A 12,560-nucleotide genomic window follows, 5' to 3' on the forward strand; every position below is an offset into this window, starting at 1 on the left:
ACGGGATGAAGTTACATTTGCTATGGTTAATTGAAAGTTTATTAGCAGCTTAGTATTGGGACAAAGGAATCAGATTGGAGTTGACAGTATCAAATAATGATTAGATATTATGGTCAGAATAAAAAATAGTGGAGTCATCAGCATAAAGGAAGAAATTAAAGTAGGTTTGAGGATTAATGGATATCATCGATGTACAAAATAAAAAGGAGAAGACCCAGTAAAGAACCTTGAGGAACTCCACAAGTTGTTGGTCTGCAATTTGATATAGAGGTAGAATATTTAGTACACTGAGCCCGGTTGGAGAGATACCTTTTGAGAAGGGTAAGTGCAGGGCCACGAATTCCATAGTGAGTTAACTTAAATAAAAGAATATTGTGATCAATTGTGTCGAAGGCCTTGGAAAGATCTATAAAAAGTCCGATTGCAAGATGGCGATTTTCAAATGCATTAACAATTTTGTTAGTAAGATCAATAAGGGCCATAGATGTACTATATCCTTTTCTGAAACCGAACTGCTTTTCATAAAGTATGTCATATTTTAAAATAAATGAGAAAACTCGATCGTAAATTACCTTTTCCAGGGCCTTCGAAAAAATTGATAGTATTGAAATTAGTCGATAGTTAGAAAGGTCAGATTTTATGCCCGATTTATATATAGTGACCCGTGCTAACTTCATCCTGTCTGGGAACACACCGTTAGTTAAGGCAATGTTATAATGGACGAGAGATGAGATTAACAATATATTTGAAGGCTTTAGTATGGAAATCATCAATACCTGGGGATTTGTTGGTTTTAAAAGAGGCAAGTATTTTGATCACTTCAGCCTCATTAACTTGGGTAAGAAATATAGAGTTATGGGTTGTGTGCTAGAAAGAAAGTCTTTAAATGAGTTGTTATCATTGGGAATTTTGTTAGAAGGGGAGGGTCCAATTTCGACAAAAAATTTGTTAAAAGCATTATAAATTATATCAGGATCATTGGTGAATTCTTCATCACGGTAGAAGGAGGTATTGAATTGTTCCCTACTTGTTTTATTGATTAAAGAATTATTGGTTTTCCAAGTTGCCTTGATATCATTTATGTTTTAGAAATGTATTTTTTTTTTTTTTTTTTTTTTTTTGAAAATATAGTTTAATTTATTTCGGAATTCGTTGTAAGCTCTTTCATTTTTAGTAGAGGGGCAATGGAGAAATTTAGCATATAATCTTTATTTATACTTGATTAATTTCAGCAAACCATCTGACTTCCATGGTTTAATCTTACTCGGCTTTTTGGGAGAATTCTGTAGAGGAAAATGTTTATCGTAAATTGTCTTTAATGTGGTTACAAAATTAGAATATGCTTTATCAGGCAGGGTCTTGACTACTTATAACTTCAAACCACTGTTGTGTGGACACGTCATTGACGGAAATTTTTTAAGGTGGTGGAATTAATTTTTATAAATTTAAAACTCTCTTCCTTATTTGATCCACATACAGCACGTGAAAAATACGAAATATTGAAAACAGGAAGATGATCAGATATGTCGCTATAAATTAATCTGCTCAGATTAGGAAAGTCTAATTGATTAGTAAGGATATTATCTAATAAGGTAGCTGAATTTTTCGTGACACGAGATGGTCTGTGGATGCGGGGTAGATAATGGTTGCCAAAAAAGGAGTTACCCAGCAGCGGGCAACGTTATCAGAATATCAATATTGAGGTCTCCCATAATGTAGACAATTTTGTTCTCTTTGTTTAGAAAGGACAATGTCAAGTGCATTAGTAAATTGAAAATGGTCAAGGGAGGGGATCTATACACGGTTCCGACGACAATGTTTTTGCAATGAGGTCTTGTAATCTCAATAAAAATTGATTCACAGTTAGAGGGGTTAAGACGGAGTCTAGTAGAAAATTGGATACTATTATGAATATACATGGCTACTTCACCACCGTCTTTATGTGTTCTATAGTGGGAGAAAAAATTATAACTGGGGAGCTGTACTAGGGGATTATCATACTTGAGCCAGGTTTCGCTCACTCCAATTATATCAAAAGGTAGTTTGAGCGAAGTTAAAAGTTGTTTCATTTGATCAAAAATTTTTCAAATGCTTCTAGAATTGAAATGAATGGTAGAAAAAATATCAGTTGAGGTTTTAGTGATAGGGAACTTATCAGGGTCGTAATACTCTGAGATGCTTTGTTTGTTATTAGAAAATAAATGAGGATCGGGATCTATATTGGAGGTAAAATCATCTGAATTGTTAATGAAGGGGGAAAAATATAGGTTGGATTATCGGTCGGGACTCCTGGTGCTGTTACAACTACAATTAACATTGGACATAATAAATCATACCATAAAAAATCAGTCAAAAGAAAAAAAAACAATTAACATTACAATTTTTTGAGCAGTTTTTTTAAACATATCTTCGTTAATATTAGGCCGATTTTTTTGGCTGTTTTTGCAACGTGTTCCTTATTTATTCAGCTATAATGTCATGGTATTTTTAATTTTAAAATCAATGAGGTGTCGTCGGAATCCTTTTTTTAAGCGAAGTCAGTTGGCGATCGCCCAGTGTATTAAATCCTATCTGTTTACAGAATTTTGCGATCGTGTTTACGAAAATCACTCTCACTTCTGAACGAGTCGGTCGATTTTAACGGCTGTTTCGGTACGTAAAAATAGACTAATTAAGCTGTCTGTTAAGCTAAAAATCAATATGATTGGATGAGGGGTCTCGTCGGAACGCCCATTTCTTTAGAGACATTGACATGATCTGACACACTTCGACTAATGGTAAAGAATAGACGGCAGTTAAACATTCCCGAAAAGCCCGTGCTGGTGTAAGGTTGATATAAAAACAGCAGTTTCTCAGCTAATACTTGCTTAAAATTCACCATTTTTGTATAAAGAGAAGTCTTTTCTGATTTATAATATGTAAACATAGTTAGTTTTAAGAGTTTAGTTGTTTTGTCACGAGCAGTTTAAAATGTCCAGTTTTTTTCGAAACTAGCATCGTGATTTAGCCGTCTTGATGGACTCGACCACTATACATGTAGGTAAAGGCGGTCAAGCGTCTTGGCTAAGATGGTCTCCTTGACTTCAAATTTGTATTTACAGTGTTTTTATTGATGTTACCATTAAATATATATCAAATATCGTGACAGACCAAAAAATGTGTTATTATAATTTTACAAATAATGATTATGTGCCTATCATTCACCTCTAAGTAAAGTGGTACGGTCAAGCTTTTTTTGACTGGGCTACACTATGTAGCGGAGAGATTAAGATTGAGTGATAAGAACTCTACGCACTGAAATTAAATAGGTTCAAAAAACAAAACAAATTGTAATGAATAGCAACTGTTACAAAACAATTTTTGGAAGTCAGAAGTATAAACAAATTGGAATGAAAAAGCTCAAAAGTATCAAAATCTGCATATATAGAATGTCAGAGTTTGAGGGAGGCCAAAGTGAGTAGATTGTAAAATAAATTCAATCATAATAACAACAACAACAATCATAATAATAACAATAACAATAATAATAGTAAAACAATATAATGATAATGATAAAAAATAATTAAAAGATAAATAAAATAACAAAGTTCAACTTTTATTATTTTAACTATTATTCAATAATAAATATAATCATTTTCAGTTATGACAATTATGATAAAGATAATAATAACCAAAATGCCCCTCTATTTGGAACAACCTACCATTCTCAATTACCAATGCTGTCTCTACCAGAGCCTTTTCTAATAAACTGAAAAAACACTTAATCTCAAATTATTAAACTTTCTGAGGTTGAAATTCGTAGTGCTGTTTTGTTTTGAGCTGCTTTCTCTTCTTTTTTCTATATATATTTATATTTTTTTTATTTATTTATTCATTTATTTAATTTATTATTTATTTTTTTATTTTTTTTTTCAGGCCTGCCCATCACAAGATGTTTGTTTTTGCAAACAAATTCTCGGGTCCTGGGCTTCTTCCAATTTTTGTATTTTGTATTTGTAATTTTGTATTTTTAAGTGCCTTTGGAAGAAAATAAATGTTTTGTTAAATTGAATTGAATTAATTGTTTAGAAAATCTATAGAAAATTATATATAAATAACTATAGAAGCCCACTATAAAAAGTCTATTAAAAATCTATTAAAACTATATTAAAAATCTATTAAAACTATATTAAAACTATATTAAAAATCTATTAAAAATATATAACAAAAAACTATAAAAAAAATTTATAAAAACTCTTTAAAAAATAAATATAAAAACTATACTAAAAGACTTAAAAAACTATAAAAATTATATAAAAAAACTATGAAAATTCTAATAAAAATCTATAGAAAGTCTATGAAAATTTTATATAAAAAAACTTAAAAAAACTATAGAAAATCTATAAACAATTTTATAAAAACCACTTATAAATCTATAAACATTTTATAGAAAAAAAACCCTATAAAAACACATTAAATATGCGAATAGAAATTCTATAAAATTATATAGAATATCTGTGTATTTTTTATAAATAAAAAATGTGGGTGTTGTGTGTTTTTGGACAATTCAACTGTCTTCAACTTTAACTGGCCCCAATTCCAATTGGTTTGCAATGGTCCCAGTTCCAATTGGTAACAATGGCTTTAATCAACTTCTCCAGACTTACAAAATACACTGAGTTCATATACAAACCATAATTTCTTTAAATTAAAACACCAACAAACATCATACGGTAGAGACTTCCTAGGGTCTCATGTACTAGCACACCCCCTTCATATATTATCGTTTTTGTACCTCAAATTCAAGTCTATTCTAGAGTTCTTTGCTTTACAGTCTGGTTGAAATAAGCATTATTTTTAGTAATGTAGTCCTATTACAAGAGTTTATTATATAAAACAATATTCAAGAACCATTTGTGTTACAGGTGTGCATAAACCAGCATTTTTTTGTGAAATTGCAGCAGCAACTGTCCATAACCATGCCTTTTCTTTTCCAATGGTACCAAGCTAAATTAGTATGAATTATGCCGTTGAACAAATCTAGTTTGAAATATTGAATCACTGTGACTTGTACTAACATTTTTCGGCATTTCAATCTTGCTGAAAGATATAACAAAACAAAATCTTTAAAAAGGATAATAATGGTTAACTTTACAGTGTATAGAGCGCATATTATAGAAACCTCTATTAAATGTATTACATCCATTTATTATTGTATTGAAATAGGAGTAATATACATATATGTAGCTAATGACAGACTATCAGTTTAATCAAAAGGAAATTTTTTTTTTTTAGTTTTCAAAACAGCTTAGCCTACATTACAATTTCAATATCCTTTAATATATACACATTAAATTTGATTATTTTGATAAACTACAGCATCATCTATAGCATGCTGTTAATAATTAATAGTACAGGACAGTAAAAATAAAACGTCAACAAAACATTATATTCACCTTTAGAATGTCAGGTAATTTTCTGTTCCTTCACAGATACGTCTTCAAACAAACATTAATGCTTTCCTACTACAATGATTTAGTTGACTGGATTGAGTTTTCGCTTACAGTAGTTACAGAGACTTGAGTATCCTGAAATAAAGTCACCAATTTATGTTGTTAGTAGGCCTTTTGATTACATTAACCTTCCCCAAATAATGATACAATTCCTTACACCCCCGCCGCCCGGTTAACCTTAAACCGATTATTTTATTAAAGCATAGAATGTCAGGTAATTTTCTGTTCCTTCACAGATACGTCTTTAAGCAAACATTAATGCTTTCTTACTACAAGATTGAGTTGACCGGATTGAGTTTTCACTTAATTTCAGTAGTAACTGAGACTTGAGTATCCTGAAATAAAATCACCATTAATGTTAGTATAGGCCTTAGAGTATAGGCCTTAGAGTATAGGCCTTAGAGATTACATTAACTTTCTGCAAATAATGATACAATTCTTTACACCACCCCCACCCCGGTTAACCTCAAACCCATCATGTTATTAAGGCATCATGGACATTAGTGAGGACACGGCCCAAATGCAATTTACCACTCTCCTTAGACTTATGGCATGCTAGACTATGGGGCAATTAACTTACAGCTTGGCTAGGCCAACAAAAGGCCCAGGTTCTAGGCCTAGCCCTATATCTTCAAAGGCCTAGAGAGAACAGAGAACCTCTGTTCTGTCTGTCTCTCTACAGCGGCTAGGCTAGTATTACCGGTCAGCTAGGCCTAGGCCTTAGGCTAAGCCAGGCCTCTTCATTCAAGCCTTCATCTACCACTAGGCCTAGGAGGAGGCTAGCGTGTCTGCTAGAGTAGTAAACTAACTAAATAATAAAACAAAACCAACTCTTACCACTTGATAGTGAATACAGTACTGCTAAAATACTTCCAAGGAGTATGTTTATAACTGCCTAACATCATGAAAGTCCAGAGAAAAATTCAAAATACTACCGCTTCCGTTGGCTCTACATGAAGTGACAATTCAAATCAGCTGATTGGTCACTTGACGAAGTGACCAATCAGATTTGTGCAATTCGACACTAACATTAATTGGTTGTTAGGAAGCTATCACAGTAAACAGGTTAGGCTGTTGATAAAATGTTGCTGTCAACCCTAAAGCATTGTTGTTTGGTGAATAAGTGAGGGATAAGTTTAGGGGACTACAGCCCCGCTCCCCCCCCCAATAAATCATAAAGTTCCCATAATTCTACTAATGTATTAGCGGTTCCAGGAATTTTTCATAGAGTTTGAATAGACTTTATATATATTTTATATATATAATTTTCAAAATAATTTTTAATATTTCATTTGCAGATAAACACTTCCATAGCGTTCGTATACATTTTTTATATATTTTCTATAGAGAAACAATTTTACATATTATAAACGTTTCCATAGAGTTTATATATATATTTTATATATTTTCTATGGACTATTAAAAGTAATAGTTTTAAAATGACTGTGTTTAGAATATTATACAGTTCTACAAAACATACTATAAATAAATAAATTTATATTGAAATTTCATATATGTTATACTCTATATAGATTTTATATGTTCCTATAGAAATAATCCATATAAAATTGTTATAATACATTATAAAAAATACATTAAAGGACTATATTTTTTTTATAGAACAAATATAGAAATTTTATAGTTTTATTATAGAGAACTTGTCATCATTTTGTATTAAATATTCTATAGAATTTCTATAGAATATGCAAGATGTAAAATATGTTGGTAAGACTATATTGGTAATTGAAAAAATATTGAATGAAACAAAAAAAAATTAAAAACAGAAATTACATTAAATATGTGTATATAGTATGTTATAGAATTCTATAGAAACTAGTTCCTCTATAAAACAATTTTATAGAAAATACTAATTTCTGTAGAAATTGATTAGTCTATAGAAAGATAAAGTTCTATAGAATGTTTATGTATGGGCCCGTCCATGGACCATGCAGATTCAACAGCTTCACTTCTTATTGCTTCATGTAAGATCTTTAGCCTTCTCGATGTAAGATTTTCAGTAATAAGCCAGATTGCTTAAGAGATTTTTTGTTACGGAATACGGCTGAGCGGGTGCGGTAAGAGGTGAATTTGATGATGATGGGCTTTGGTTTTGTTTATGTTCATTTCAAACTTTCCTTCTACTTTATCGATGAGTACGATCGAAATCGCATAGTTCAACCTCATTACTAATATTTGAATTAATCAGATCAAGAGCTAACGAGTCCGTATCTTCGTTTATGGACTCAGGAACGCCATGAAGAAGCTGACAGTTGCGTCTACTATATTGCTCTAGTTCATCTAGTTTGTCCACCATATCACGATTTTCGGCTAGTAGCTTATTGTTTTGGTCACGAAGGCTGGCTATGTCGCCCGCAGCTGTCTCGTTGTCATAGGCAACGCTTTCGTAAATATGATCACTAACCTGATCGATAATGGTTTCGCTGATGGACGAAATTAGTGATTTATTGTTGCACACAGCTTTAATAATTTTCTCAAACAGTTCATGAGAGGACAAAATATGCTTGCTAATGCTCGTTGCAACAATCGCAATCAATTGAGGGTCGTCCGACAGGAGATCGTGAAGTGGACCTAGTTCTTGTTGAGAAGCGTTCCCGGTATCGCTGTAGCCGCTGATGAATCAGGACCGATCGTAGCCGGTTGTTGGCTTAGGCATAGGTCAGACTTGCCTCCGTTATATTAAATTTTCTCGCAATTCACATTGGCGGATCTGGGGGAGGTGCGTCATCGGTCCTGACCCCTCCCTTGGGCCAAAAAAGGGGGGGGGGAAAGAATTCTAGACCTACCTTTTCAGGACCCGTGAGATGATTTTCTTTTTAACACTTAAGAAAATTAGAATTTTGAAGAACATAAAGTCATTAAGACACAATTCAAATGTCGAAAAAGCTCATTTCCCGCCATCTAGGAATAACAATTTTCCAGGGGGAAAACCCCCGGACCACCCCTCTTATTAGGATTTATTTATTTTATTCATGGAAAAAAGAATACGCATGCAACTACTCATTTGTTTATATGATAGTAACACACATAAAATAAAAAATGAGAAAAATTTACCTGACTGTTTTCAAGAGAGGAAAACCTTGAATTTTGAAACAATTAAAAAGTTATTTATGATGACATTTCAGAAGTTAGGAAAGCTAATTTCCCGCCATCTAGAAATCGAAATTTTCCCGGGGGAACCCGGACCCCCTTTTTCTTTGGTGTGCATTGATTCATTAAATCATTTTCAAGAGGGGAAAACCTTGAATTTTGAAGAATTTAAAAGTAATTAAAAGACACTTCAAAAGTCGGGAAAACTAATTTCAGCCTTCAAGGAATCAAAATTTTCCCGGCGGAGAACCCCCGGACCCCCATTTCTTGTTGGGATTTATCGATTCTAAGAAAAAAAAAATCGTATGCAACTACTCATATTTTATTTTATTTGTTTGTATGTATACACACATAAGGCCTATTTATTGTAAAAACAAAAAGGAAAAAAATACCTGAACGTTTTCAAAAGGGAAACCTTCAATTTTGAAGAACTTAAATTGAAGTCGCTTAAAATACTTCAGAAGTCGGGAAAGCTTATTTTCCACCATTTAAAAATCAACATTTTCCAGCGGAGAACCTGAACCTCTCTTTTCTCTTTGGGTTCATTGATTCATTATAATAATTTTCAAGGGGGGAAAACCTTGAATTTTGAAGAACTTAAAAGTAATTAAAAGACCTCAAATTTCAGCCTTCTAGAAATCAAAATTTTCCCTGGGGAGAACCCGCAGACCCTCCTTTCTTTTTGGGATTTATCGATTCATGGGGAAAAAAATCGTATGCAACTACTCATTTTTTTTTTTTTTTATGTATGTATACACTCATAAGGCCTATTTACTGTAAAAGCAATGGGAAAATTACCTGACCGTTTTCAAGAGGAGAAACCTTGAATTTTGAAGAACTTAAAAGTAATTAAGACACCTCAGAAGTCGGAAAGCTCCCCAGCTAACACATTAACGTTAAAAAAACGTTATAAAAACGTACGAGTTTGGTTCAAAAAACGTTTTAGTAAAACGTTTCGAAAACGTAATTTTGTGGAGTTTTGGAAGCGTTTAAATAACGTTTTAATGTAACGTTTTAAAAACGTTAATATAACGTAAAAATAACCTTGGTTACATCGGCTTTGTTCTTGTATCACGTTTTAAAAACGTTTTAAAAACGTCTACAAAGGGTCTTTATTACGTTTGTAAAACGTTATAATATTACGTTTTAAAAATGTAATTATGTGGGGTTTTTAAAGCGTTTTAATAACGTTTCAATTTAACATTCAGAAACGTTATTATAACGTTATTTTGATGTTTTTAAACGTTTTTAAAACATTCTTAAAATGTGTTACAATACCAAAGTCAATGTAAATAGAGTAATTGTTAACTCTAGTTACATTGACTTTGGTCTTGTAATACCTTTTAAGAATGCTTTAAAAACGTTTAAAAACATCAAAATAACGGTAAAACTTTTGAGTTTGATTGGTATTCCAAGACGTTTTCAAAACTTGAACAAAGGCTGTACACTGTGCATATCCGTAGGTCGGCCTCTGGTCACTACATCGTGTTAACTTTGATGCTTTGGGACAAAAGAGGTCAACAATACAAAATTACTTACAATTATATAGCGTTATGTGTTTATCCTTTAATGTTTAATGCATCCTAGTGTACTGTATTATACTGTAAATTAGCAAAAGCCCCATTTCAATAAAGGACAAAAGGATATACAATAATCAATATCCAAAAAAATAATAAATCAAAATCAAGTTAGAGTCAAGTGCTGACAATTCTATACTATTTCTGTAAGTACAGTTATTTCAGTCAGTATTTGGCAAGTTCAATTGATTTTAAAAATGTCAAAGAAATATCAAAAATAAACAAGGGGCCTAGTGTACAAAACTCCATAGTGCACACTTAAAAATCTTGGATATTGAGAAAAGCAGATGGCTACACCCTCTCTGAATCAAGCCTTGACAGAGGAAATTCATAGCTGTTTTGTCACAATGGAACCATTTGCGAAGTAGAATGTTGTATCAGAACCAATAAAGAGGATGTGCTACAAATCAAACGCATTCACATAATATTGCTATCGTCCTCATCGTTGTCATCTCTTCTGGCAACTACATCTTCTTCATTACAAACTTGCTTAAGTTTCTGTAAAAAGTGAACACAAAAATGTGTCAACAGTCGGCCTTTTTTGGTTTTTATAATTAATATTCTACATGTAGGATGAGTTTTAGTAGTGTTTTCTGAAGTGAAGTGATTTTCATTACTGTTAAACTTGACTTAATAACCAAACATTTTCTTTTGAGTATCTCATAGTAAAACATTTGCTATATAACAGCTATAAAAACCATACTTTTAATAGTCCCAAGGTAACACCAACTCAATATATTTAATTACAAACGTATGATCACCCTTGTTAATATATTATTTGAACTGCTGAATATTAGTCCTATAAACAAATTCAACAGATTAGAATAATTACATTTTTATTAAAAATAACATGTGTAGGCCTATGTTAAATATTTATGAAAAAATAATATAAGGTAAGTATAAATTATCATGATAAGTTAAAACTTTCTAATAACTTGTCTGAAGCCGTGATACTTGACATCCTTAAAACAATTAATTCCCATTCTAAATCAATGTATTAGTTAATATAATGAAAATAATAAATGAAAATATTATAGGTAATTAAACTGTTTGAAGTGATCATTATGGAATGATAAACATACGCACACAGTACATACAAGGTTAGCATATCATGCTGATAGCAGTGATAGCCCACCATTTCTATAATCAACAAACAATGATGTAATATTGTATAATAATGATAATAATAATAATAAAAATAATAATAAGATAAAGCCTGGACTTACCATATTTAATTATGCATACAGGGTGCCTTTACAGAAGAACGGTGGACTTGCCTAAATGCTGTTGAACTTTCTTCCCTCAGGTAATTGGTAACTAAAAGTAAACATATATTTATCAATTAATGGCATCAACCCAAAAATATTAATTAAAGAAAAGTTAATAAACAGTTAATATATAGAATCCACAAATGAGCTGCAGTCATACAGGCAATACAAAAATAGTATTCAGCACAATCAAAAATGGTGAATGACATTGTGACCTGTTCCGACACTGAAAGCAGACTTAGAAATCTTAACTGTAATATTATAGCCAGCAACTTCTCATGACAAATACAAAAACGTCATGCCTAAGAATCACTAGGCCTAGTAAAAATAATTAGATTAAGCCTAGGCCTATGTGCCAGTACCAGGGCAAATACAGGGCCGCTAGCATGAGACAGACAAGGCACATATGCCTCATCTATCATCATGATATTCCCAGGTTTGTTCTTGATTTAAAACTATGAAAAGGAGTATTATTTGTCATTAAATGCCTCGCAGTTCAATACACACTTAGGCCTAGGCCTACAGCACAGGATAACTGTAGAACTAGGCCTAGGCCCTAGCTAGGATCCGTATTTATGTCACAAAACCAAAAAACCTGACGTAAAATAACACCAACAACAAACTATTGCAGAAAACAGATTTTTTTCACCGAGGGCATAAGCATTAGACCCCCAACTCCCACTGCGCCTTTGTGCTCCCTTTGCTAGAAAATCTGTTCCTACTTTCCTTTTTCAACCCTCTGGCTACCTACCTAGGGCTGGCTTGACGTGTTTTCCTAGCCCCGGCCCAGGCCAGGCTTTGGCCCTAGGCCTAGGTCTACCGACGGCTCTGGCTTCTTGACGTGTTTTTTATTGTGTGTTTTTTCTAAAAGACAATTTAACGTAATGTATATCAAATAATAAACTTACCTTCCATAGTTTCATAAAATTGTATACGATCAGATTAAAAGTTAGGGTTTCTAAAAGTATCAGCAAAAGTTGAATTCAGAAAACGGACGTCACATAGCCTACATCATCCAACGAAAAACAGGCGCAAAGTGGCAATCGGTCAACGGTTGCGCGCGTTCGCGTAGATAAATTGTCACATGAAGCTTGTTGACGAATCAGTAAATTTTA

General features: G+C 32.4%; 1 long non-coding RNA gene across 1 annotated transcript; it reads right to left on the bottom strand.

Moving 5' to 3' along the window:
• Window positions 1–9,902: 9,902 nt before the first annotated feature.
• Window positions 9,903–12,560, bottom strand: LOC117110677. Its single transcript, XR_004445750.1, has 3 exons — window positions 12,354–12,560; window positions 11,404–11,494; window positions 9,903–10,675 (listed from the first exon to the last, which is right to left on the bottom strand). It is a non-coding gene; the product is annotated as an uncharacterized LOC117110677 (long non-coding RNA).

This window comes from Anneissia japonica, unplaced genomic scaffold (genome assembly GCF_011630105.1).
Source record: "Anneissia japonica isolate Jap-2015-1 unplaced genomic scaffold, ASM1163010v1 scaffold287587_len645178_cov120, whole genome shotgun sequence".
NCBI lineage: Eukaryota > Metazoa > Echinodermata > Crinoidea > Comatulida > Comatulidae > Anneissia > Anneissia japonica.